General features: G+C 44.7%; 1 long non-coding RNA gene across 1 annotated transcript in view; it reads left to right on the top strand.

Moving 5' to 3' along the window:
* Nucleotides 1-25,809, top strand: part of LOC138427797 (uncharacterized) — a 113,796-nt gene that overhangs the window by 32,323 nt on the left and 55,664 nt on the right. The window contains exon 2 of the long non-coding RNA XR_011252183.1: nt 18,723-18,834. This is a non-coding gene — a long non-coding RNA (uncharacterized lncRNA). The remainder of the gene's footprint in view (nt 1-18,722; nt 18,835-25,809) is intronic.

Genomic DNA, 25,809 nt, shown 5'->3' with positions numbered 1-25,809 from the left:
AGCAACCGACATTTAAAAAATACAGAATAGAAAATATCAAAGTGTAAGTAAGAAGTACTATTACATCAACTTCATTTTGTGGATGTGTGTACTAGGTTGCAAGGTAAGATTAATCATGGTAAAAATTACATGGGGAAACCCTGCTTCAAGTGCAGCCTTATTCTATTACAGTCTGAGCATGTGGTTCCCAGCCTCTGCTGCCCGATTGTCTGCTAAACATCATGGGTCAAGGGGAAGCATCATCTGATAAAGCAGCCATGTGAACCTATTGGATGGACATCCAACAGTGTCCACATGACAGCATTCTCTCTTCCTGCCTCCCAGGATTCATCAGGATGATTCTGACACTTGGGAGAATAGGAATCCCCAGCCCCATATGGGTTTCCAAGGGCTGCTATAGCAAAGTACCACAAACTGGGTCAGACAGTAAAGAATCCGCCTGCAATGCGGGAGACCTGGGTTCGATCCCTGGGTTGGGACGATCCCCTGGAGAAGGGAAAGGCTACCCACTCCAGTATTCTGGCCTGGAGAATTCCATGGACTGTACAGTCCATGGGGTCGCAAAGAGCCAGACACTACTGATTGACTTTCACGTTCACAAACTGGGTGACTTAAAACAAAATAAAAGTATTCTTTCACTATTTAGGAGGCTAGAAGTCATCAAGATGTCATCAGAGTCTGTGTCTTCTGGAGCCTCCGAGGGAAAATCTTTTCCATGCCTCTCTCCAGCTACTAGTGATTGCTAGAAAGCCTTGGTTATTCCTTGGCTGTGGCAGTTATAACTCCCATTGCCACCTTCTTCGTCTTCACCTTGCGTTCTCAGCCCTCTGTTTCTATGTATTTCTGTTTCTAAACTTCCTTCTTCTTATAATGACACCAGTCACTTGACTGTTCATGCTGTTGTTCAGTTGCTATGTCATGTCCGACTCTTTGAGACCTCATGAACTGCGTGCAGCACACCCGGCTCCTCTGTCTTCCACCGTCTCTCAGACTTTGCTCAAATTCAGGTCCATTGAGTCAGTGATGGTGTCCAACTATCTCACTTGATTAGGTCCACCCTAATCCATTATGACCATCATCTTGATTATATCTCCAAAAGCTCTATTTCCAAGTAAGACCATATGCACAGCTTTTGGAGGACATGAACTTTTTGAGGGACACTGGAGAAGGCAATGGCACCCCACTCCAGTGCTCTTGCCTCGAAAATCCCACGGACAGAAGAGCCTGGTGGGCTGCGGTCCATGGGGTTGCATAGAGTCGGACATAACTGAGTGACTTCACTTTCACATTCTACTTTCATACATTGGAGAAGGAAATGGTAGCCCACTCCATTGTTCTTGCCTGGAGAATCCCAGGGACGGGGGAGCCTGGTGGGCTGCCGTCTCTGGGGTCGCACAGAGTCGGACACGACAGAAGCCACTTAGCAGCAGCAGTAGCAGCAGCAGCCGGTGCAATATCTCTAGCCCCAAAGAGAGAAAGGAACCACATGAATACTTCCTTCTGGAGGAGAATCAGGATGGAAGTGATAATGAAGTCCTTCTCTGGCCTCTGTGCTCTGAGCATCGGACTGGGGGCCTAGAACTCAAGACGCTTGGAATAGAAGGGACAAGTTCTACACCATGGAACCCGTATCCACAGCTTTGGAACAGCTAGAAGGGTTTTCCTAGTTGGTAATAAGATTTGGGCCGTTGAACTTCCCTGGTGATACAGTGGATAAGAATACACCTGCCAATGCAGACGACACAGATTCTATCCCTGGTCTGGGAAAATTCCACAAGCCATGAAGGCAACTAAGCCTGTGTGCCGAAACCACTGAGCCTGAGGGCTGGACCTCCCAAATTGCAGAGCCTGTGCTCCAAAACAAGAGAAGCCACCGCAGTGAGAAGCCTGTGCGCCACAGCAAAGAGGAGCCCCTGTTCACCGCGTGTAGAGAAAGTCAGTGTGCAGCAATGAAGACCCGGTGCAACCAAAAATAAAAAATAATTTTAAAAAACGTTTGTACCATCATCATTATCACTGACCATTATCAGTCTATGACCATTATCACAGACTGAAGGTTTTTTCTTGGGGGGCATTGAAATCACAGCCACCATCTTCTCATATTATAGTTGAAAAAAAACTGAAGTCCAGGGAAGCTAAATTTGTTTCCTTAAGTCACATGGTTGGTGAGTGGTCAAGTGAGGTCAAGAGCCCAGCACTGGACGCTGCCCAGTGCCCTTCATACATGGCCATTTGTCTTTTTTTTTTTTTTTCTCTGAATACTTAATTCTAAAAACAATGGTGGCACCTACAGGCGGCTTGCAGGAATGGAGGAGAATTTAGTTCTTTCACAGTGTTCAGCCTCCTCACAAAGGCATCTCAAATTTTTAGAAAATATGTTATTTGATAAAGATTGCTTCAGCCTTATAAAAGTGTGAAAACAATGTATATCAGCATCTTTAGAAAATTCTGTGAATGTTTTTGTTGTTGAAACATTTTGCCTAAACTGATTCGGTCTGCTTGATGCAGTCTGTAACTCTTGCAGCTTTGGTCCATGACCCTTAGTCACCCCTTCCTTTCCAACCAGGCTGTCCCCCACAAACCCCTCCAATAGAATTCAAGAGTCTCATGGAAAAGTGACAAGACCCTTGCTGTCTCCTGAGTGTCTACTATGTGCGGCCTCCATGCTAAGTGCTGTACGTGAGTTATCTCATTTCTCCTTCGAACAGTCCTTTGAACAAGGAGGTTCTGTCTCTTCTAGTAGATGGGGAAACTGAGGTCAAACCTCAGCCAAAACAGGCATTTTTTTTAATAAAAATGTTTCTAGAAGGAACATACACTGTCCAGTGTCACAGGCCTCATCACCCCCTGTTATGGTTATTGCATTCATATAAAAATAATATAATATCTACAATATAATGCATACTAATATACTTTTATCTTATAAACATAAGATAATATTTTATTTTCTAAAAACATATTTATTGAGATAATTCATATATCATACCATTCACCCATTTAAAGCATGCAGTTCAATGGTCTTCAGTATATTCACAGTCAATTCTAGAACATTTCCATCACTCCATAAAGAAACCTTGTTTACCCTTTAGCCGTCACCTCCCTATCTTTCCACCCACCACCAGCCCTCCGTGTGCGTGTGCTCCGTCACTTCAGCTGTGTCCGCCTTTGCAACCCCATGGACTATACCCCGCCAGGCTCCTCTGATTATAGGATATCCAAGGCAAGAATACTGGAGCCGGTTGCCATTTCCTACTCCAGGAGATCTTCCCAACCCAGGGATTAAGCCCATGCCTCCTGCATCTCCAGTGTCTTTCTGCACGGATAGGTGAATTCTTTACTGTGCCACCTGGGAAGCCTCCCACTAGCCCTGAGTCATCATCAGTCTACTTTCTATCTCTGTAGGTTTACCTGTTCTAGACATTTCATGTAAATGGAATCATACCATAGGTGACTTTTTGTGTCTAGCTTCTCTGACTTAGTGTAGTATTTTCCAAGTTCATCCACATTGTATCTATACTGCCTAGATCCATATATCTACACTGCATCTCTTTTTATAGGTGACTAATATTTCATTGTATGGATACACCACATCTGGTTTACCCATATATCAGTGGATGTAAATTTGGAAGATAATGCTTTCTTAATACTATATGCCAGTCCCTGTTCTAAGGGCTGTATCTCATTTAATCCTCACAACAACTTTTATCAGGTGTTATTATTACCTCTTTTTTACAGAGAAGGAAACTGAAGCACAGAGAGATTATCCAGCTTGCTCAAGATCACACAGCTAGAAACACTGGTTTGGCCCTTAAGTTTCTTTGTTATTCCCAGTGGCACATGACCCCTCTCTTTATTGGAGTCTTTAAGGACAACTCATACATACCTCAGCCCACTCATGTATCCCGACGTGGAATCCAAAATGGTGCACCAAGAGCCTCCCATCCTCATTACTTACCTCCCCACTCCCCACCCCTTCCTAACTACCCAAACTTGACTCTTTTTCCAAGCTGCTCAATCACCTTCACACTCAGGAACATTCCAGAAAACCACTTTCACAGTGCAGACAAACACCTTTATTCAACAATTGATGTTTGGTCAACAAACCTATTCAAGAGGTGTCATCTGAGCTCTGTAAAATCCTCATTATTTGGGGCCTCACTAACTCAATATTTGTGATCTTTTCATGACACTGCGCTGGAGTAGAGTATGATTTCATTAGTAAACGTTTCTTCACTATGAAGTACAAATTCATAGTGAAAAGATTGTAGAAATCATGTTTAAATAAAGTGTTTTCAAGCCTTCTCAAAAATCGCAGAAATCTTCCCCCCTCTCCCACAAGCAACCTAAAGCTGACATGCAAGTTACACAAAACTCTTATCCATTCTCTAAGTAAGTCCCCTAAAGATCTTCCAGGTAACCTTGCTAAACAAGGTAGTGACCGGAGTCATCACGCATGGCTGCCTCCCTTCAAAATACGTGGTATTTCAGACTGATTCTCTGATTCTCCGAATCCATCCTGATCCTCAGCTCCACTTCTATGGAAAGGCTTGTTTTTGCCAATCAGACATTCAGATTCCCTCTTAGAATCAGGGAGTGATCCTCAGATTCCCTCTTGGGCCACACCAAGTGGAGAAAGATTTTAGTTCAGATCCTAGGAGGCAACCAGCAAGAAAGGACCCCGTGAGAGGCAGAAATTCTGAGCTTGAAGACCCCTCATTCTATTCATGAAACCATCATTTTTCCCAGAGAGAATTTCTGCCTGGCAGAAAAATCTGAGGACACGAGGGAGAGCCTGCAACCAGCTCAGACAAGTGCTCAATACCTTTGGCCTTCCACATCCTGGCTGTCTTTGATCTAGGCATTTCCTGTGGTCCAGCAAGTGAGAGGGAGGTGGGAAAGGCTGGCGTGGAGAGAGTCTGCAGGCGCTCATGTCTCCAAAGTGAAACTTTCCACTTCATTCTAGAATCTTAAGCCCCAAATTATAAACTGGTTCAAGCTGTCCTAGTCTGTCCCAGTTTAGGGGTTCAGTTCAGCTCAATTCAGTCGCTCAGTCATGTCCAACTATTTGCAACCCCATGGACTGCAGGATGCTAGGCCTCTCTGTCCATCACCAACTCCAGAAACTTGCTCAAACTCATATCTATCCAGTCAGTGATGCCACCCAACCATCTCATCCTCTGTCATCCCCTTCTCCTCCTGCCTTCACTCTTTCCCAGCATCGGGATCTTCTCCAATGAGTCAGGTCTTCACATCAGGTGGCCAAAGTAATAGAGTTTCAATTTCAGCATCAGCCCTTGCAATGAATATTCAGGACCAATTTTCTTTAGGATTTACTGCTTTGATCTTGCAGTCCAAGGGACTCTCAAAGTTGCAGTGAGATTTCAGTCTTCTGCACGTTCCCAGGGGACACCTTTCATCCTATCTGCAGAGCAGCTTCAGTGCCATCCCATGCGGTGAGGGGCCCGGGGGAGAGCAGTGTGTGTGTGCACGCTTAGTCGCTCAGTCAGGTCTAACTGTTTGCAATCCCATGGACTATAGCCTGCCAGGCTCCTCTGTCCATGGGGATTCTCAGAGACCTGGAGAAAGGCAGAGGCTTCTGACCCACTGTACCTTGGCTTCCACTATACCACCAACTCCACTGTGGTGGATGCAGAGAATACCAGACAGGGAAGCCAGACAATCACTAGGTTGAGGATTTTGAGGGTTAGCCAGAGAGAGAGAGAGAGCGCTGGGATCAATTAGCAATGTCTGTTGCGAGCTTGGGAAGGAGAGCATAGCCACCTTTCTTGCCCTATATTTGCCACTCCTGACATAGATCCCCAAAATCCTCTTTGGCTCAGATCTTGTACGATTTTCTGAGTCTTCTTTTCTGTGCTGTTTTCTTTACCTTCTCTGAAGACCTATCTCAAAGTCTGTTCCCACCCATTGGGAATTGACAGTGGTCTGCAGACAATTGCTTATAGAGTTTGGGGCATGCCAGTTAGAGACCCAAGGCCAATTAGATACCATCAAGGCCAGCTCTCCACCTTGAGACTAGAAATAACCTCTAAAGAACATCTCACTCTGTCAACACTGAACTGAAATCCACAGGGCATGAAGCAGAGTCAAGGCAGATGACTGTGTTAAAGTTTATCTGCTATGAGACTGATGCTAGACATGGCCTCCATCTGCATGGCAGAGGCATGGAGAAAGTCAAATACACTCTGAAAAAATTGTAAAGAATTTCGAGCAGAGGCCTGCTGGCAATAGGGGAGTCTCCTTACCTGTAAAGCAGAAATGAAATAGTGCTTCCTTGGAGAGGGGTGGTTGAGACCGTGCAGTGAGGTAATGCATACAAAGGGCTCAGCACAGAGCCTGGCACAAGTGCTCAACGCCCAATAAACGTGATTCAGGGTCCACAGTATTATTTTTCTCTAGGGTCACCCTCTGGTGGCATTGGGCCTAAGGATATTAAATCTACTCTGAAACCGGCCCTCTCATCAGCAGGGCGGGAGCCTTCGATCTCACCACCAGGGCCCCCGCGTTGGCCAGTTCCAATAACACGATTAGTCATTTTTCATTCCTGAGATGTCTGCCCATGGGTGGGTGCATGTGTGCAAGTGTGAGTGCGAATGCGCCTCTCAGAGCAGGGGAAAATCCATATTCTCTCTCTTCTGACCGAATTAATCAAATAAATCTTCTGTAAGGAGCTGCTAAATGAATCACAGATGGCTCTGCCCTTTTACAGGTTGCAGAAAGCACCCGTTACAGTTCTTTTAATTTATCAGAGGAAAAAAGATGCCCTTGTGTGCCCCTTCCTGCTTGCAATAATAATCAGAACCAGTCTATTTTCCAAGGGTCCGAGACTCATTTTCAAAAAATGTGTATCAATAGATGTAACAGCGGGAAGATTATTTTGCCAAGTTCCAGCCTCCAGCACGGCAAAGGTGCCCTGGCTGGGGAGAGCGTTTATAAAACCACATTTAATAAAAGAGAGTGTTATATTAAGTATGTTTGCTAGTGTATTTAAGCATATGGTTTCCATATCAGGCGTAAAGATGGCAAACACATGCTCTACCTTCTTTCTAACCTTTCTTAGAGACGTCCGTTCTAGGGGGTGGTGGGATGGGAGGCTTTGGGGTGGATGTGACTGAGTGTGTGCTGTTTTGCTTTGCTTTTTACAGCTCTGGCTCACATGGAAAAGCACTGAGGAATGTTCAAGAAAACATGGGAAGACTCTCTGCTACTTATGTAATTAACCCAAGAAACTTGCTTTTCTTACTTTCTTCAACTGTCCCAGCATTCTCCCAGCTTTCTCTTGCTTCCTCCCAGGCGCTGGGGGCTGGCTGACTTTAAAGTGTGAATCAATTTCAGCTGCAAAGAACTTGAGCTCCTGGATTTTAAACATGAACCCCTTGGTAAAGCAAGGGCTCTGAAGATGGCTGCCTGGCTTTGCGTCCCTGAGTTCCTGTTTACCAGTGAGGCATCCAACTCCAGGATTCATCTGTCTGTTAGTGTTGTTATTCACTCAGTCGTGTCTGATTCTTTGTGACCACATGGTCTGCAGAACGCCAGCCTTCCCTGTCCTTCTATCTCCTGGAGTTTGCTAAAACTCATGTCCATTGAAATGGTGATGCCATCCACCCATCTCAAACTCTGTCACCTCCTTCTCCACCTGCCCTCAATCTTTCCCAGCATCAGGGGCTTTTCCAATGAGTCAGTTCTTCACATCAGGTGGCCAACTTATTGGAACTTCAGCTTCAGCATCTGTCCTTCCAATGACTATTCAGGGATGATTTCATTTACTGATATTCTGCTTTTTGGTGTTTGGCTTGGGTATTGAGGATTTGATGCTTTTCTTCAGATCAGAGGCAACAGGCTGTAGTCCTATAGCCCTAGGATCCCCAGAAAGGTAGCCAGGAAAACTCTCCCACAGCCCACTCCCCTAAAACAGTTTCAACAATCCTTCCATTCTGAGATAATCCCAGAAGCCAAAATGCCAAACTAGGAAGGGGACTGGCGGGGGGGTGGGGGGCGTCTGCAGTGAGGCCGCCATGCCCACCCCCCAACCAGCCCAAACAGATTTGCCGGAGCGAGTTATAAATCTACTGGTACCATTTCTTTTTCGTCACTTGCCTAATCCTGTGCCCTTCGTTTCATGTGCTATAATTATTAACATCTGCTTTCTGCGCCTGGCCCGCATGGAGTTTGCGAAGGCAGTTTTCAGTCCAGAACAATGGTGACAGCTGTTTCATTTAGCCTAGGGCCAGCACTTCCTGTTCAGTCTACATCTGCCCTCCTGTGTCCAATTTCTGATTCGGGGTTTTCTGTTTTGTTTTCTGGGTTTTTTTCTTTTTTCCCTTCATCTGACCTTACTATATGTTTAAGAATTTCTAACTTAACACTCCAGCTAGTATTTCTAGCACATATGCTTATTAGATTGGCGACAGCCAAAAAGAGAGATAGGAGAAAGCCAGGACTGTCTTCTGCAGCTAACAAGGTGGAGGGCAGACAGAGGCACAAAGGAGGTCTGACCATGAATCTAGGGGACCAGACTCAAGGAAATTTCTGGGCCTTGAAGTTGAATTATAGGCTGACCTCTCTGGAAGCTAGGCACAGGAAAAGCAGCCTTAGCTCACCTGTCCCCTGGCCCAGTATCATCTCCATAGCTTATTTGGTAAGAGGTCACTCAAACATATCTCCGAGGGAACCATGTGTCTGGGTGGCCACCAACACACAGAGGCCCTTCTTCCTTGGGACTCAAGGAAGCTCGTCAGGTGAGGCAAGATTCAGAGGCTCCCAGTTCACTTTTTGCACTGAGGCTCCAGCAGTGCAATACAAACCCTTCCTAATTTGTACGGGGAGGTCCATTGGACGGGAAAGGACCATACGGCCGTCAGGCAGTGCTCAGTATTTATTGCCAAATAGGGCGAAACCCAGTCCCCACTTGGATAGGAACTGCAGGTGGTGCAAGTGTCCTGTGGGCGGACGAGGCTGAGCGTGCAGAATCACCCATCAAAGCCTCCGGATCTCCAGAGGCTGCCTCTGCCTCTCGCGGGATCTCTAGTGTGTGTCTGCACCTCTCGCGGGATCTCAGGGCATCAGGACTGGAGATCTCGCAAGAGCTGATGTCCACCTCACCCCGCTACAACTCTTAGCAGATGAACAAACTAAACGCCAGAGAGACGGGGTGCTTTCCTGCGGTTGTCGCTTGGTCGAGCTTGATGCTATTGGACAGAGAAGCAAAGGAAGGTAAATCTGTGCTGCTTCCAGGGGCTTGAGGCTTTTCCACCGTTTCTACATGAAACCTCTCTTTCAATCCCAGACCCTCTCCGCCCTTCTCCGTGGCTCACAGGAAGAGATCGGGACCCTGCTCCCAGGTAGGAACAGTAAGGTGAGCTGGAGAGACCCCAGCTTGGCTGTCAGTACCGCAAACCCAGTCCAGGACTGCTGCTGGCTGCCAGGGTCAAGTGCTGGCCTTAGCACTTGAGAAAAGAGTTCATGCTGGCTGGACACCTGGGGGTCATGGAGGTTCTTAACCTGTGACCTAGGCCCCGTGCCCTTGCAGGAGCCAGCGAACAGAAGGCACAGCTCAGGTGTGAAAGAGATGCAGTTGAGAGGCCCCTTTTCCCCAAGAATCCCCGCCAGATATCAGGAGTGCAGAGTTAGGAAGGCCCTGGACCGCACCCCACCCCCACCCCACCCTGAGACCCAGCCCTCCCAATGCTTGGCTTGAGCCTGGAGCAGCCCAGAGGCCACTCCCAAACAATCATCAAGAGCTATCCCTAAAGTCTGGAATCAAAGGAGCTGATGGATGGTCCACAGGAGGCTGGGTCCTGTGGCCGGTCCACCCAGCTCTTCCAGGAATGCCAGCCCCGCCCCTTTCCCTGCCCCCACTCACCGTCTCCCAGCCTCGCCCTACCCCTTCCCTTCTCTCACTCACTTCTTTTCTTCTTAAAGTTAATTGCAACTTTTTTCTCAGCGCCCTGATCTGGATAAGCCACATCTCATTAGAAAAAGATTTAGCTGGAGCCAAAGCAGGCTGGAGAAGGAATCCCTAATCAACAGAGAAAAGATTCGGGTGTAATTGCTCTCTCCCGCCATCCTCCCCCTCCCTCCTCCAATCTTTCTCTGCTCATTAATCTGAAAAGAAAGTCACAGTTGAACGTCTTGGTGTTCAAGTACCTGCTGCTGTGGCAAACAAATCGAAGTACTTGGGGTTTTCTTTTGTGGGGGTGTCTGTATAGAGAGCTTTGGCTGTTCTGTGTAGGAGTAAAGCATTTTGCTCTTGGGGGTGTGTAAGAAGCACCTTGGCTGGGAGAGTAAAACTCTTTGGGGTGTGTGTGTGTGAAGGGCTTGGTTGTGGGGAAAGTGTGAGTGGGTGTGTGAACCCTTTGGTTGTTGGAGTGTGTATGTATGTGAAGCTCTCTGGTATGAAGTGCTTTGATTATTGAGAGGGTGTGTGAAGCTCTTTGATTATGGAGAATGTGTGTGTGGCGGGGGCAAGCCCTTTGGTTGGATGGGGCAGTGAAAGCTCTCGGTGTTGTAAAGCATGCTGGTTGTTGGGTACGTGTGTTGTGGATGTGGGATATGGTTGTGGGGTGTGGGAGTTGTTGTTGGTCCATGGGGATGCAATGGAGGCCTTCAGTTGTTGGTGTGTGCTGGTGTATGCGTGTGGTGCTTTGATTGTTGGATGCATGTAAGTTCATTCACGTGCCCTAGTAGCCCCTTTGATGGTTTCCTTTCGCCCCAACTAAATCCCAATGGATGCTTAAATGGTGACACATACAAGATGAATTTAGAAGCAAACCATCTCCCCACGTAGGGAGAGGAGGTGGGTCCCTACTCCCCTCAGAACCTCTGGAGAGCCCAGGCCCCTGTGTCTCAGCTACCTTACCTGCGGTCCCCACTCTGCCTCCGTCCAACTCTTTTGTGACCCCATGGACTGTAGCCTGCCAGGCTGCTCTGTCCATGAGATTTCCCAGGCAAGAATACTGGCGTGCGGTGCTAGTCCCTTCTCCAGGGGATCTTCTGGACCTAGGACTCAAACTTGCGTCTCCTGCTTGGCAGACAGATTCTTAAATGAAACAAATTATGGAAATTAATAATGATGTGTGCCTGTCAAGTGTTTTGACGCTCCTGTTTCCTTTACATCGTTTCATGCGGCTACTGGAAAAAATTTTAATTACAATGTGGCTTGCACTTGTGGCTCGTGTTATATTTGCATTATACAGCACTGGCCTAGAATATAACTTACCCTTTCACGAATACTGGTATTCTCCCTTAACCAGCGAGCAAACCAGCTCAGGTTAAGTGGCTCTGGCCAACGACACCAGCTGCAGAAGCTAGAATTCATGAGTGATCCTGGCTGGACAGTCTGCTACTTGGTGAAACTCCTAAAACAAGAGCTATATTGTTGTGACACAATCTTATGCAGAGTGTTTAGTGCAGCAGGACTGAAGCACATTTGGAGTCTGGGGGAAATTAAATAAAGCCTGTGACGGGGATGAAGAGGTTTTCCTGACACTAGCCAAGAATGTTAAGGTGTAGGGTAGTTCTCAGTGAGTAGTGCTTGGGCAGGCTTCCGGGATCCCTGCGTGAACTTGACTCAGTCCCTTCCCCACTCTGGTCCTCACTTCTTCCGTCTGAAGAGAAGGGGCTGGATTAAATGTTCTCTGAGGTCCATTGGGGTCTCTGGTGCCTCTCAGCATATTCCCATCCTCCCAGGGATTAAGAGTGAGTTTGTGAGCAACGTGCTGGGTCCTGGGGCAAATAACACGTCTCTTGTGTCACCTGTGAGATGTGGAGAACAGTGTGGACTTGGAAGTGATGCTCTAAGGATTAATGAGAAAATGCAGGTGATGCACGCAGCACATGCAGGGCACATAGGAAATATAAATGCTAGCTCTTGTTATCAGTATAGCAGTAAGCAGGTTGACCAGCTGGCTGGGATAGTTCTGGGTCAGCAGACTCAGATCCGCAAGCAGTATCTATCTTGGATCCTCCCCCTAAGCCGTCACATTCTGAGGCTGAATTTGATCCAGGGATCACCTTGAACTTGGCTTTTGAAGGGTTTGTTACCACTGCAATTCAATTCCCTGATTGCGTGGGTAACAGAAGCACCCAGGAAGAGCACAGATTGGCAGGGGTCCAGAGGACGCTGGAGGAGAGGGAGGGAGACTCAGGTTCTTGTAAGAGGGCATCTTCGGGAATGTTTGGAGGAAGGAAGGTTAGTTCTTAGTGTCGTTTCTGTCCTTTGGTGGTATAGCAGTCACATGTCACTTTTCCATCCTTTGGAGGACTGATGCAGATACGTGACCATAAGCTTTCTTCACTGCTTTTTTTTTTCCCACCAGGGGAGGACTCTGACTTCAGTTCTCAACAGCTGTTTTCATTTTTTCATCCCTGAATTGTGTGTAAACAACCTCCGATAGTAGATAAAGGCTTTATCAGCTCAGCAGCTCACCTCCTACATACAGCCTCTTTCTCATGAATACAAGTCTGTGTTAGGAGTAAGTTGGACTTGATTTTGTCTGCTGGTTGTTATCTTGGGCTTAATTGGGAGGAATCTTGCATTCAGTGTGTAGCTCCCAGCTGTCGCTAGCGTTCCTCGGCCGCCATCTGCTGGGTAATCCTGGCATGACATAGTCTCCTCGGCTGGCAGGCTAAGGAATGGAGTGTCTTGCATTCAATCAAAAAACAACGGACTTTAAGACTCTGTGGGAGAGGGAGAGGGTGGGATGATTTGGGAGAATGGCATTGAAACATGTATACTATCAGGTAAGAAACGAATAGCCAGTCTATGTTCGATACAGGATGCAGGATGCTTGGGGCTGGTGCACGGGGATGATCCAGAGAGATGATATGGGGTGGGAGGGGGAAGGGGGGCTCAGGATTGGGAACTCATGTACACCCGTGGCTGATTCATGTCAATGTATGGCAAAACCAATACAGTACTGTAAAGCAAAATAAAGTAAAAATAAAAATTTTAAAATATATATATATATAGCAGGAACTGTGTACCAGGCGTAGTTACAGACACTTGGGATTCATTAGTGAACAAACAGACAAATATCTCTTCTTTTTAGCCCTGAAAATATTCCACTATCTGGAATATTGGGTGGATTTTTGTTGTTCACCCACAAAGTCGTGTCTGGAATGTTATTTATTCACTTACCTACTGAAGTGTATCGTGGTTGTTTCCAAGTTTTAGCAGTCATGAATAAAACTGCTATAAATATTTCTGGGCAAGTCCTTCTGTGTACGTTGTCAGTGTTTTGGATTTGAGCCATTTCTATAGGTATGTAGTAACATCTCATTGTTTTAATTTGCATTTCTGAGGTGGTATATGATGTGGAACGTGGTCTCATAATTTTTTGCCATTTGTATATCTTCTTTGCTGAGATCTGTTCAGATCTTTTGCCAATTTTTAAATCAGATTGGTTGTTTTCTTATTGTTGAGTGTTAAGAGTTCTTTGTATATTTAAGATAATAGTCCTTTATCAAATGCATTTTTTGCAAATATTTTCTCCTCGTTCTCTTGACACTACCTTATCAAGCAGAAGCTTTTAATTTCAATGAAGTCAAGCTTATCAATTACTTCCTCATGGATGGTGCCTTTGGTATTGTATTTTAAAAAGTCATTGCCACATCCAAGGTCATCTGGATTTTCTCCTATGTTGATTTGCTCTTTTTCTAGTTTTATAGTATGAAAGTTTAAACGATTGATTTTTTATATTTCTTCTTTTCTAATGCATATATTCAGTGTTACAAATTTCCCTCTAAGCACTCTTTTCACTGCATCCCACAAATTTTGATAAATTGCATTTTCATTTCATTAAAATATATTTTTAAATTTCTCTTAAGATTTCTTATTTGACTCATGTGTTATTTAAAAGTGTATTGTTTAACCTCCAAGTGTTTGGGGATTTTCCAGCTTTCTGCCTGTTGTTAATTTCTAGTTTAACTCCACTGTTGTCTGAAAGCTGATGTTGCATGATTTCCATTTCCTTTAAATTTGTTAAAGTGTGTTTTATGTCCCAGAATGTGGTCTATCTTGATAAATGCTCCATGGGAGCTTGAGAAAAATGTATATTCTGCTGTTGCTGAATGAACTTGCTTATAAATGTCAGTTATATGAGGTTGACCGAAGGTACTGTTGACTTCAACTATGTCCTTACTGATTTTCTCCCTGCTGGTTCTATTTTTGATAGACAGGTGTCTATCAAATGTCTTCATTATATTATTGGATTCTTCTTTTTCTCCTTATAGTTCTGTTTTTGCTTCATGTATTTTGATGCTCTGTTATTAGGCACATACCCATTAAGAATTGTTATATATTCTTAAAAAGTTGACGCTTTTATCATTGTGTAATGCTTGTCTTTATTCCTGATAACTTTCCTTGCTCTGAAGCCTAGTCTGTCTGAAATTAACATAGGTATTCCTCCTTTTCTTTAATTGATGTTAGCCCAGTATATTTTCCTCCATCCTTTTATGTTTAATCCATAAAAGAGAGTTTCTTGCAAACAACATATAGTTCAGTCCTCTTTTTAATCCATTATGACAATCTCTGTCTTTTAGCTTGATATTTAGATCATTGGCATGCAAAGAGATTATTGATACAATTGAATTAATATATACCACATATGTAGGGATTCCCTTGTGGCTCAGTGGCAAAGAATCCACCTGCCAATGCAGGAGATGCATGATTCAGGTTCAATCCCTGGGTGAGGGAGATCCCTTGGAGAAGGATTCCAGTATTCTTGCTTAGAAAATCCTGTGGACAGAGGAGCTTGGTGGGCTATTGTCCATGGGATCGCAAGAGTTGAACATGGCTTAGTGACTGAACAACAATACCATATATGTTACTGTTTTCTATTTGTTGTCCTTGTCCTTTGTTTCTGTTTTTGTCTTCACAATTTTTCTGCCTTTGCGGCTTTAATTGAATATTTTATATAATTTCCCTTTTGCCTTTCTTAATATACTTCATTTTTTAAAAAATCATTTTAATGGTTGCCCTTGAATTTGCAATATAGATTTACAACTACTTCACGTCCTCTACTTTCAAACACCTTTTCACAGGTAGTGCAAGTACCTTATAATAACAACAAAAATAACGTATAATAACAAAAACAACAACAAAAGTCTCGACTCTTCCCGCTCATTTCTTATATCATTAATATCATTCAATTTGCTTGTTTGTAAGCACACATGATGTATGTGCATTAGATTATATATCCTTATATATAATGTAATACTGCTACTGCTGCTGCTAAGTCGCTTCAGTCGTGTCCGACTCTGTGTGACACCATGGACTGTAGCCCACCAGGCTCCCCCATCCATTGGATTTTCCAGGCAAGAGTACTGGAGTGGGGTGCCATTGCCTTCTCCAATATAATGTAATATGTTGTAGCTATTATTTTGGACAAACTACATTCATAAGATCCATTAAGAATAGCAAAAATAACTTTTTTATTTTACTTTCCCTTATTCCTTCTCCAGTGCTCGTCCTTTCTTCATATAGATCTGAGTTTCTGATCAATATAATTTTTCTTCTCTCTGAAGAATTTTTGACATTTCTTGACAGTCGGGTCTACTGGTAACAAATTCCCTCAATTTTTGTTTATCTGAGGAAGTTTTTCTTTCTCCCTCAGCTTTGAAGGATAATTCCTAGAGCATCGGATTCTAGACTGGTGGGTAACATTCTCTCAACACTTTAAAATACTCTGCTCTGTCCTCTTCCTTCTTGTTTTCTGAGGAGAAATTGGAATAATTCTTGTCTTTGCTTCTCTATAAATAAAGTGCCCCCCACTGCTTCTTTCAAGAATTTTTTTCTTTGTCTTTGATTTCTTGGAGTTTGAATGTGATGTCTACTGCGTGTAGTTTTTTTGTTTGTCTGTCTGTTTGGGCATTTACCCTGCTTGATGTTCTATGAGCTTCCTGTGGTTTGGTGTCTGTCATTAATTTGGAGAAATTCCTAGTCATTGTGACTTCAAATATTGTTCCTATTTCCTTCTCCTTTCCATCTCCTCTGGTATTGCCATTACATTTGTATTACACCTTTTCTAGTTGTCCCACAGCTCTTGGATATTCTATTGTACTTTTTCCAGCCTTACTCTTTGCTTTTCACTTTTAGAAGTTTCTGTTGAGATATTCTCAAATTCAGAGATTCTGTCCTCAGCCATGTCAAGCCTATTAATGAGCCTATCAAAGGTATTCTTCGTGACTGTTACAATGTTTTTGATCTCCAGCTTTTCTTTTTTACTCTTAGAATTTTCCCACTTGTACAACGCATCTTTCTTATGCATTGGTTTATTTTTATATTAAGTCCTTAGCGTATGAATGATAATTTTTAAAAATTCCTAGTCTGATTATTTAAACGTTCCTGACTCAGATTCTGATGCTTGTTCAATTTCTTCAAACTGTGTTTTTGGACTTTTAGTATGCCTTGTAATTTTTTTTTTTTAAGCCAGGCATGATGTACTAGGTAAAAGGAACTGCCTTAAAGAGGCACTGGAGAAGGCGATGGCATCCCACTCCAGTACTCTTGCCTGGAAAATCCCATGGACGGAAAAGCTTGGCAGGCTACAGCCCATGGGGTCTCAAAGAGTCGGACACGACTGAGCGACTTCACTTTCACTTTTCACTTTCATGCATTGGAGAAGGAAATGGCAACCCACTCCAGTGTCCTTGCCTGGAGAATCCCAGGGACGGCAGAGCCTGGTGGGCTGCCGTCTATGGGATCGCACAGAGTCGGACACGACTGAAGCGACTTAGCAGCAGCAGCAATGCATTGGTAAGACATGCAGGGAGGGACTAAAGACATGCGTTCTTTAGTCCCATGGTTAGGTCTCAGACTTTTGGTGAGTCCATGCCCCTGGTCTGTGAACTTCACCAATGCATCTGTTTCTCTCCCTCAACTTTGGTGGGACAGGATGGCTAGAGAATGCTGAAGTTAGTATTTTCCTTCTGGAAGGCTAAAAAAGGTGAAACTGAGTATTTCTCTCCACCTAGGTCAATTAGGCTCTGATAAAACCCTAGCAAATTTGTCTCTAGTAAATAGTTTTGCTTGAATACAGGCTTGTTAAGAACAGAGTTCTCCCACACATTTCAAAGTGGCTCCTTTTTCCAGCCCCTGCTGGAAGTACAAGGGGATTTTTCTCCATTATCCACTGGTGGATCCTCTGAAGAGAAGACGCAAAAAATGTAGGGACCCCCATGTCTGTGAATTAAACTGGTGGAGAGTGTAATTCACAGACTTGTCCACACTGAGCTTCCAACTATTTGTCAATTACAATTCAGGTTTTCCTATCTCTGCACTGATTTCTGCAGAGGTTTCTGCTCTGTTAACTTGTGATTTTCTGCATCCTCCTGTTTATTTCTCCAATTTTTGGAGCAGAAATTTGCCTCATTTCGCTAATGAATATAAGAAGATTTGTTGATATTTCAGTTTATTCAGCTTTTTATTTATTTTGATGCAGTGGCTACTGCTAAGTTCTATAGATGGCAAACCAGAAACTAAAAGTCTCTTGGTTTTCTTTTCTTGTCATTTTTTTGTCTGGTTTGGGTACAACAGGGTAATACTAGTTTCATCAAATGAGTTGGAAACTGTTCTCTCTTGTACGTTCTGGAAAAGATGATGTAAATTTTATGTTAATTATTTTAAGTGTTTGGAAGAATTCTCCAGCACAGAATTGAATATTTCTTTTTCAGAAGCTTTTAAAGTTACAAACTCAATTTCTTTAGCGGTTATAGGGCTATTCCAATTATTAATTTTATCTTGGTTGAGTTTTGGTAGTTTGTGGTGTTTGAGGAATTGATCCATTTCTTTTACGTTGTTGAATTTATGAAACATGAATTTGCTCAGTGTATTTGCTTATTACCTTTTTAGTGGCTGCAGGATTCATAGTGACGCTTGTCTCATTTCTGATATTGATCATCTATGTCTTCTTTATATCTATGTCAGTCTTGCCAGATGTTTATGAATTTTATTGATGTCTTTAAAGAACCAACTTGTTCTTTCATTGATTTTTCTCTATTGTTTTCCTTTTTAAATTTCAATGATTTCTGCTCCAACCTTTAATATTTCCTCCTGGTTACTTTGGGTCTAATTTTGCTCTTTTCCTAGATTCATGAAGTGAGAACATAGATTTTTGATTTGAAATGCTTCTTTTCTAAAGTGGTAAGCATTTCATGTTATATATTTCCCTTTCAGTCCCACTTTAGCTGCACCTCACATTTATTGATGTTGTATCTTAATTTTCATTTAAACTCTATGTAATTGTTTATTTCCTTTGTATTTCCTCTTTGCCTCATGGGTTATTTTGAAGTATGCTATTTAATTTCCAAATATTTGGTGATTTTTCCTGTTTTCTTTCTGCTCTTTAGATTTTAATAATTCTCTCTGGAAGAACAGACTTTTTCCATTTATCCTACCAGTCTATCATTAATGATGAGAACAGGACAATAGCTTGTGCTCAAAAAATGAATATGAATGAATGATCTAAATACGTAATTTAAAAATCAGTAAAGAGAAAGCTGAAAGTCAGAGAGGGGAGAGAGAGGCATCAGAAAATTTCAGTGATGATTACTGCTGCGTGGGGAAATATGGACGCCTTTTTCTGGTTTGTTTTCAGATTTTTCCAAATTCTCTGTGATGAGCATGTGCTACTTTTATAATCAGATAAAGGAATTATAGAAGTGGAAGCTACTCTTTCTGATGATTCTCACTCCCTCTGTGGCAGGTCAAACCAGACTCTAAACTGCTGAAAAAAACTGAAGATGAGAGGCAGGATGACAAAAAGACCCTGTAGAAGGTCCTGGATCTAAATTGACCCCAGCCCCCCAGGGAGACAGGTAAGGACCCTGCCAGCCATCCCAGGTTCCCAGGTGGCTCAGTGATAAAGAATCCACCTGCAATGCAGGAGATGCGGGTTCGCTCCCTGGATCAGGAAGATCCCCTGGAGAAGGGAATGGCAACCCACTCCAGTATTCTTGCCTGGGAAATCCCATGGACAGAGGAGCCTGGTGGGCTATATATAGTTCAAGGGATCCCAAGAGTCGGACACAACTTAGTGGTTAAACAACAAACGACAAGCTGTCCACTTCCATAACCTTCTGAGGCTGCTGCTACAGAAACTGTCATGACCATTTTGAGTCACAAGGGTCAATTTCACACTTCTTTTCTCACCCCGCCCCCAAAGGTCCCTAGAGATATCTTATGAATTAATGTTCATCCCAAAAGATCTGGTTTGCCATTAGAAATGAAACATCTGTTCACTAAGTCCAGCCTTCAAAATTCCTTTGACAGCTTGTTTTGAGGAAGCAGTATTGGCTTTTGCTTCCAGGGTTCCTGGTGTGCAAAAGATTACAAAGAGTAAGAGGGAACAGAGAGGAGACACTGTCTTCTTGAATGTAATTGTCTTTTACACCTTTAGTCACAGCCTCCTTGTGTTTTTTGAAGGCAATTTCTTTGAGAAGCTGAGCAGACAAGACAATTAGATGGTAACCCCAGGGGCCCATGGTCGTCACCCACACAAGTCCTCAGGTGTGGACAGTTTCTGAAGATGAGTGAATATGCTTTCCTACTTAAGAAAACAATCCTGAGAACTTGGTTTAATTTTTTTTTTTTTTTCATTCAACAAAGACATTGCCTAGACCTGGAAACTTTTTTCACCCTTTCCTAATTTTGAAGTGAAGTGACTTGCTGTAAGGTCAGGAGTTACCTGGGGGTCCAGGATTGGGCAAGTATATAACCTGATGCCTGGGGATGTTAGAGGGTACCATTCCTGGAGGATGCTCCCCACACAGTGGGAGGGGAGTGTGGCAGCAGCTACATTCTCCCTGGAGCTGAGCCAAAGAAGCATCAGAATCAGCAAGCATATCTGTATCAACTTGTCAGAGTCTTAAAGAATAGCTAAGGCCGTGAGAATCTAGAACATAATGGCATAATCTGATGGAGTTATGGGGGAGAACAAGAAACCACACCCCAGTAACAGTTCATATCAAATAACACAAGCAATTCTGTGTTGAAATGAGCCAGAAATAGAATATTGTGATATAAACCAGTCTGTCCATTTAAAAAATCATTTGATTTCCATAATTCCTGGGCACCTGATTTGACTTTTTTTTAATTTCTGATTTTGTTGCTATTGCTGACTTGACCGATTTGAACTGCATATGTCAAAAGGCATAGAGCTGTTTAGTCATTTGATTTTTATCGACACTTACTGTTCAGTTAAATTCAAAACATCAATTTTTCCTCCAGGACTGTCCAATGGAGACCACCCTTGCCCACTGTGGAGACTGTTCGCAAAACAGTTCAGGCTATCTGCTTTCTGAGTGTGTAAGGGGTCTGCTTCCCCATGTGTAAACTTAGATGTGGTCATGAGTCTTGCTTTGGCCAATGAGATGTGTGCAAAAGTGACACTTTGGGCAGAAACCTCAGGCCAGTGTGTAATTCACTCCATCTTCCCTCTTCTGCTGTGGTTGTAGATGTATGTGTCAAGATGAGGCCATTCGGTGGGACAAAGCAGTAGTTAGGGAGTCTGGGATGGACATGTACACACTGCTTATATTCAACATGGATGACCAATAAGGACTTACGGTACAGTACAAGGAACTCTGCTCAATGTTGTCTGGCAGCCTGGGTAGGATCTGGGGGAGAATGGATACCGTTTTATGTATGGCTGAGTCCCTTTGCTGTCCACCTGAAACTATCACATGGCTAATCAGCTATACTCCAATATAAAAGGACAGTTAAAAAAAAGATGAAGCCATTCTGGGTCCTAAAACAACTGTATCATGCAGATCACCCCTTGCTGACCTGTAACGGACCGGTAGCGTGAATGGGAAGCATTCACTGTGTAAAATTGCTAAGATCTGGTGGTTGTTACTGCAATATAACCTAGTCCATCCTCGCTGATGTGCACATGCAGACATGCTCACACACACACACACTTACTGAGAACCTGTGCGTGCAAGACAGGGGCCCAGGGCCATGGGTGAAGTGGGGGGGTGGGCGGCAGGGGTGCAAGGTAAGATGCAGTTTCTGTCCCCAGTTTACAAGCGGGTTTGGCAGGTTAGATAGCTAGACGGCATAGCATGATAATGACACGAGTGGACAGTTCAAGGGCAAATGATGAGATGTTCATGTGGCTGCAGCCTTAAGAAGGAATTCGTTGGTGGGGTGTAGGATGAATGTGAGAATGCCTGCTGTGCTGGTATCACGTCTTGGCCCCTCCACCGTCTCCCTCTGTCCTTCTCACCTTGCTCTCGGCCTGGCCACACTGAACTGACTGTACCACCTGCCTAAGTTCCTTCTGCTCTGGCTCCTGGTCAGGTTGAAACAACATAGGGCGCAGGGTGAGTGCCCAGCAGAAGACCGGAAACAAGGAGGACAGTGAAGCTGAAATGGGTATTCCTCTGACTGCCTTCTCCCAGCTGTGCTCCAGCTGGCTGCACCCTGGGCTGAAATCTCAGGCTCCCTCGGTGACCCTCCCTACTTGATGGTATGCTTGCAGATTTCCGTAACACTCTCTTCTCTCGCTCCTTCAGGCCCAAGTGTGGTAAGTCAGGGATTAGTCTCAGCATCCTCCACTGCCTCCCTTGGTTTTTCTGTACCCCACCCACATCTTTGTAGATGGCCTTTTTTTTTAAAGGAGACTCTAAATTTTCCAACTTGAGCACTCCATCTGTCTCCTGATAAACCACCGAACTAGTTGTCTTGCCTGGGGGAGTCAACAGTAGAATAGAAATGATCATGCTTTGTCTTTTTATAGGGTCAGTTGGTAAAAGAGGCAGGATGCTTTAAAATGATCAATCCTCCACTAAGAAATGAATTTTTAAACGACTTTGCTTCTCCCACCCAAACTGGAAGAGTCCACTCCAAAGTAGGAAAGGATTGCAGGCAAAGCACTGGCCTCTTTGCACCCAGGAGGAGCGAGTGGCCCCACAGAGCCTCTGTCTCACAAAGCCCTTTGCAAACGCTGGGGCCACAGGACACATCACCCCCAAGGAACTTTTCTGGTCCAAGAGAGAATTCCAACCACTGTTTTCAACTTGAGCCTGAGGACAGAAACACAATTTCTAGCTGCTCATGAAAAATTCCAGACTTTTCTTTTGGGCTCCCATATATAGCACAGACAGCTTCCCTGGTGGTTCAGACAGTAAAGAAACTGTCTGCAATGCAAGAGATGAGGGTTTGATACATCCCTGGGTCAGGAAGATCCCCTGGAGAAGGAAACAACCACCCACTCCAGTATTCTTGCCTGGAGAATCCCATGGGCAGAGGAGCCTGGTGGGCTACAGTCCATGCGGTCACAAAGAGCTGGACACAGCTGAGTGACTGACACTGACTAACTATGTAGCACAGGGCCGCTTGGGAAAGAGATGCCACTGTTTTGCCATAACCCTACCCACTGGGAATTGTCCTTGTCCTGCCCTGGGGTTCCTGTGTCCGATTCACAGAATGTATTCATTTGCTGGTTGGTGGGTTGGTTTTCCACGTGAAAACTAAAGGAGCCTTACAAGAGTTGGGCTTGGGAGAGTTCTGGGTTCCGTTTTCTATTCCCCTGGCTCCTTCGCTGTCCCCAGCTCTAGAAGGAACAGCCAGGAGGAACCTGGTACTTGGAGCCCTGGCATTTCCCAAAGCAGCCAGAATGAGCAGGTGCTGGAGTGCAGGTGCTGGGGCTGTACCCGGGGCTGGGTCTGCTCAGGCATGCTAGGGTATAAAGTCAGAGGAAGTGCAGACAGCAGTTTGGGAGATTTAGGAGTTCTTGGGCTATCCTGGGTTTCACTGTGTTGTCGTTGACATGTGTTCTCCCCTGAGCAGGTTAAGGGGTGGGGAGAGTGCAGGGAGGGTGTTCCTGGGTGCTAGGTCTGCACAGCTGGGCAGATGTGGAAAGATGCGGAAGAGGGGAAGCGGGGGTTGTCTGGGCATCTGAGCATCCCGTTTTCTCCTTAAGAGCCAGAGGGTGCATGCCATGGCCTGGGGTGGTACCACAGAGGGGTGCTTAAAACTCACAGCAGTACCGCTTGCATTAACAGCTCCCTTGAATTAAAAACGCTTTTCCAGGAAGCAAAGACTGATGCATCCGCAAACAGCAGAGGTTTCTCATTACCATCGTGGGGAGAGGCAGGACTGTTGAGAAGAAGGAGCGTCTCAGGAAAGGAGCAGGGCGATCCTGTGGCCAGAAGGCACGGTGTGAGTGCACACCCCGGGGGCTTTGTCCGCTTGGTCAGACCCTGGGAGCACTTTCTGGGGTGGGGGAGAAACAGTGACTCTTATGCCACTGGCTTCTCTTCTGAAGGTGACTGGAACCGTGGCTTCCCTGTAGCAGTTTTCCTCGAGCATTGCTCTCGTGTTTTAATGCGCACACAACCCCTGCAGATCTGGCCTGCGCATTTGCACTTCTAACAAGCTCCTAGCTGAGGGCGATTTGCTGGTCCATGGAACCCACTGAGAATAAGTAACGAGGCATGGGAGGATGTGCCTTGGCTCAGCACCACTTCCACTTGCCTCCGGACGGCTCTAAAGATAGTGAGTGTAGACGATCCAATTTGACAGCCTGGGAAGTTTGGTGAAATGACCCAAGCCTTGGCCTGGTGACTGAGGGACTGCACCAGGAGCTCCTGCAGACTCCCTGGCTCTCTCCCCTGAGTGAGCAATGTGCAAGAGCAGGTTGGGGTCAGCCGTCGCCAGGAAAAAAGAGACTGGTCACCAGGCACAAGTGTGTAGGGAGCGTACCTTCATAAATTTACCACATCCCTGGACCTTGTTGCCGTTGTTCAGTCGCTCAGTCATGCCCGACTCTGTGGCCCCATGAACTGCAGCCCACCAGGTTCCTCTGTCCTTGGGATTCCCCAGGCAAGAATATTGGAGAGGGCTACCATTTCCTCCTCCAGGGGATCTTCCCAACCCAAGGATCGAAACTGCGTCTCCTGTGCCTCCTGCATTGCCTGCTAACAGTGGCTCAGCAGTAAAGAATCCCTGGACTCATGGGCTTCCAAACTCCCTCCTCCCCACTAACACACCCAATCATTTCTTCAACAAACACAATCATTTCATTTCTTCAACAAACACTGAGTGAGCATCTATTATCCCAGACCCAGCACCCAGCACTGGGGGTTCAGATGAAGAAGCAGAATATGTTCTCATGAAGTTTACTGCACAGCCAGCCCCTGGGAAGGGATCTGTTTCTCAACGGCACATGACTGATGTATGAAAAATAAAACTGGGGCTTTATTGAGGCTTCCATGGTGGAGCTAGTGGTAAAGAACCCACTTGCCGATGTAAGAGACACCAGTTCCATCCCTGGGTAGGGAAGATCCCCTGGAGAAGGGCATGGCAACCCACTCCAGTATTCTTGCCTGGAGAACCCCATGAACAGAGGAGCCTGGTGGGCTGCAGTCCCTAAGGTCACAATGAGTCAGACATGACTGAAGCAATTTAGCATGCACACATGCTTATTTATTATAATATTTATAATTATGCTGATAATAGCTTATGTTTTTTAAAAAAGCAAATATATGGGATATATTTGCCCATGGTGCTAAACTCTTTACATGGATCATCTCATTCATCCTCACAACAGCCTATGTGGCAGGTACTATTATTAAATTCACTTCAAAGATGAGGAAACTGAAGCTGAGAGAGGTTAGGAAACTTTCCAAAGGATACCAGTTAGTGAGGAGAGGAGCTTGGATTCATGCCTAGGCAGGCCAATGCCAGTCCAGGCTCTGAGCCTCTATACCCATGGGCTGAGTTGGCACTTCTGCTCATGGGCACATCCCCTCCCTGCAGGAAGGTCCATGGGAAGTCCAGTGAAAGTCAGTGGCTGAGTGAGCTCAAAATCCAGTGAGTGGAGCATTGGCTAATAGGGATGATATTAACCATGGAGGCATCGCATTGTAAAACTTGATGCCTCTGATGTACCCATCTCCCTGAACGGACAGACCTTCAGCACAGACCACTCAAGTTCCTGGCCCAGGGGCCCTCTTTTTCCCTTGGGGAAAGGCAAGAACACACTACTTGGCTTTGCTAAGGCTTGCTGTCTCTTGCCTGGGTCTGCATAGCTGTACACACACACACACACACACACACACACACACTCACACATGATCATGCACAACCACAGGTTCATATACCCACACACATGCTCACACTCAGGGGCATCCACATACATACAACCCCACACAATAGCACACATACACACATACATTCATACTAACACACACACGTGCTTCTGAGGACCACATTCTCCTTTGGGTGTGTTAATACTATGAATCTGGTAAAACAAAGTTCTTCGCCCCTCTCTGCTCTGAACAATTATATTTGTTTCATAGTTTAACTCTCAGAAGACTATCTTATTTATCTGAACCCAAGTTCCAATGGGGCCCCTCACTTGGTCCATGATTTCTTTCCACTTTTAAAGCCCCCATGTTATATGGCCCCTTCCCTTGACACCCAGGTATCAGATAAAAGAAGTCTAAAATGGTCTGGAGTATTATTGCTGGTTGTTTGTTTTAAAAATATACTCTCAATAGGTTCCTCAGTATCATCTTTCTAGATTCCATATATATATACGGTAATATACAATATATGCTTTTTCTTTCTGACTTACTTCACTCTGTATAATAGGCTCTAGGTTCATTCACCTCATTAGAACAGACTCAGATGTGTCCCTTTTAATAGCTGAGTAATATTCCTTTGTATATATGTACCACAACTTCTTTCTCCTTTCATCTGTTGTTGGACATCTTGGTTGCTTCCATGTCTTGAAAGTAAAAGTGAAAGTCACTCAATCATGTCCAACTCTTTGCGACCCCATA

The sequence above is a fragment of the Ovis canadensis genome, chromosome 22 (genome assembly GCF_042477335.2).
Source record: "Ovis canadensis isolate MfBH-ARS-UI-01 breed Bighorn chromosome 22, ARS-UI_OviCan_v2, whole genome shotgun sequence".
NCBI classification, from domain to species: Eukaryota; Metazoa; Chordata; class Mammalia; order Artiodactyla; family Bovidae; genus Ovis; species Ovis canadensis.
This window is presented reverse-complemented; position numbering and strand designations above follow the sequence as displayed.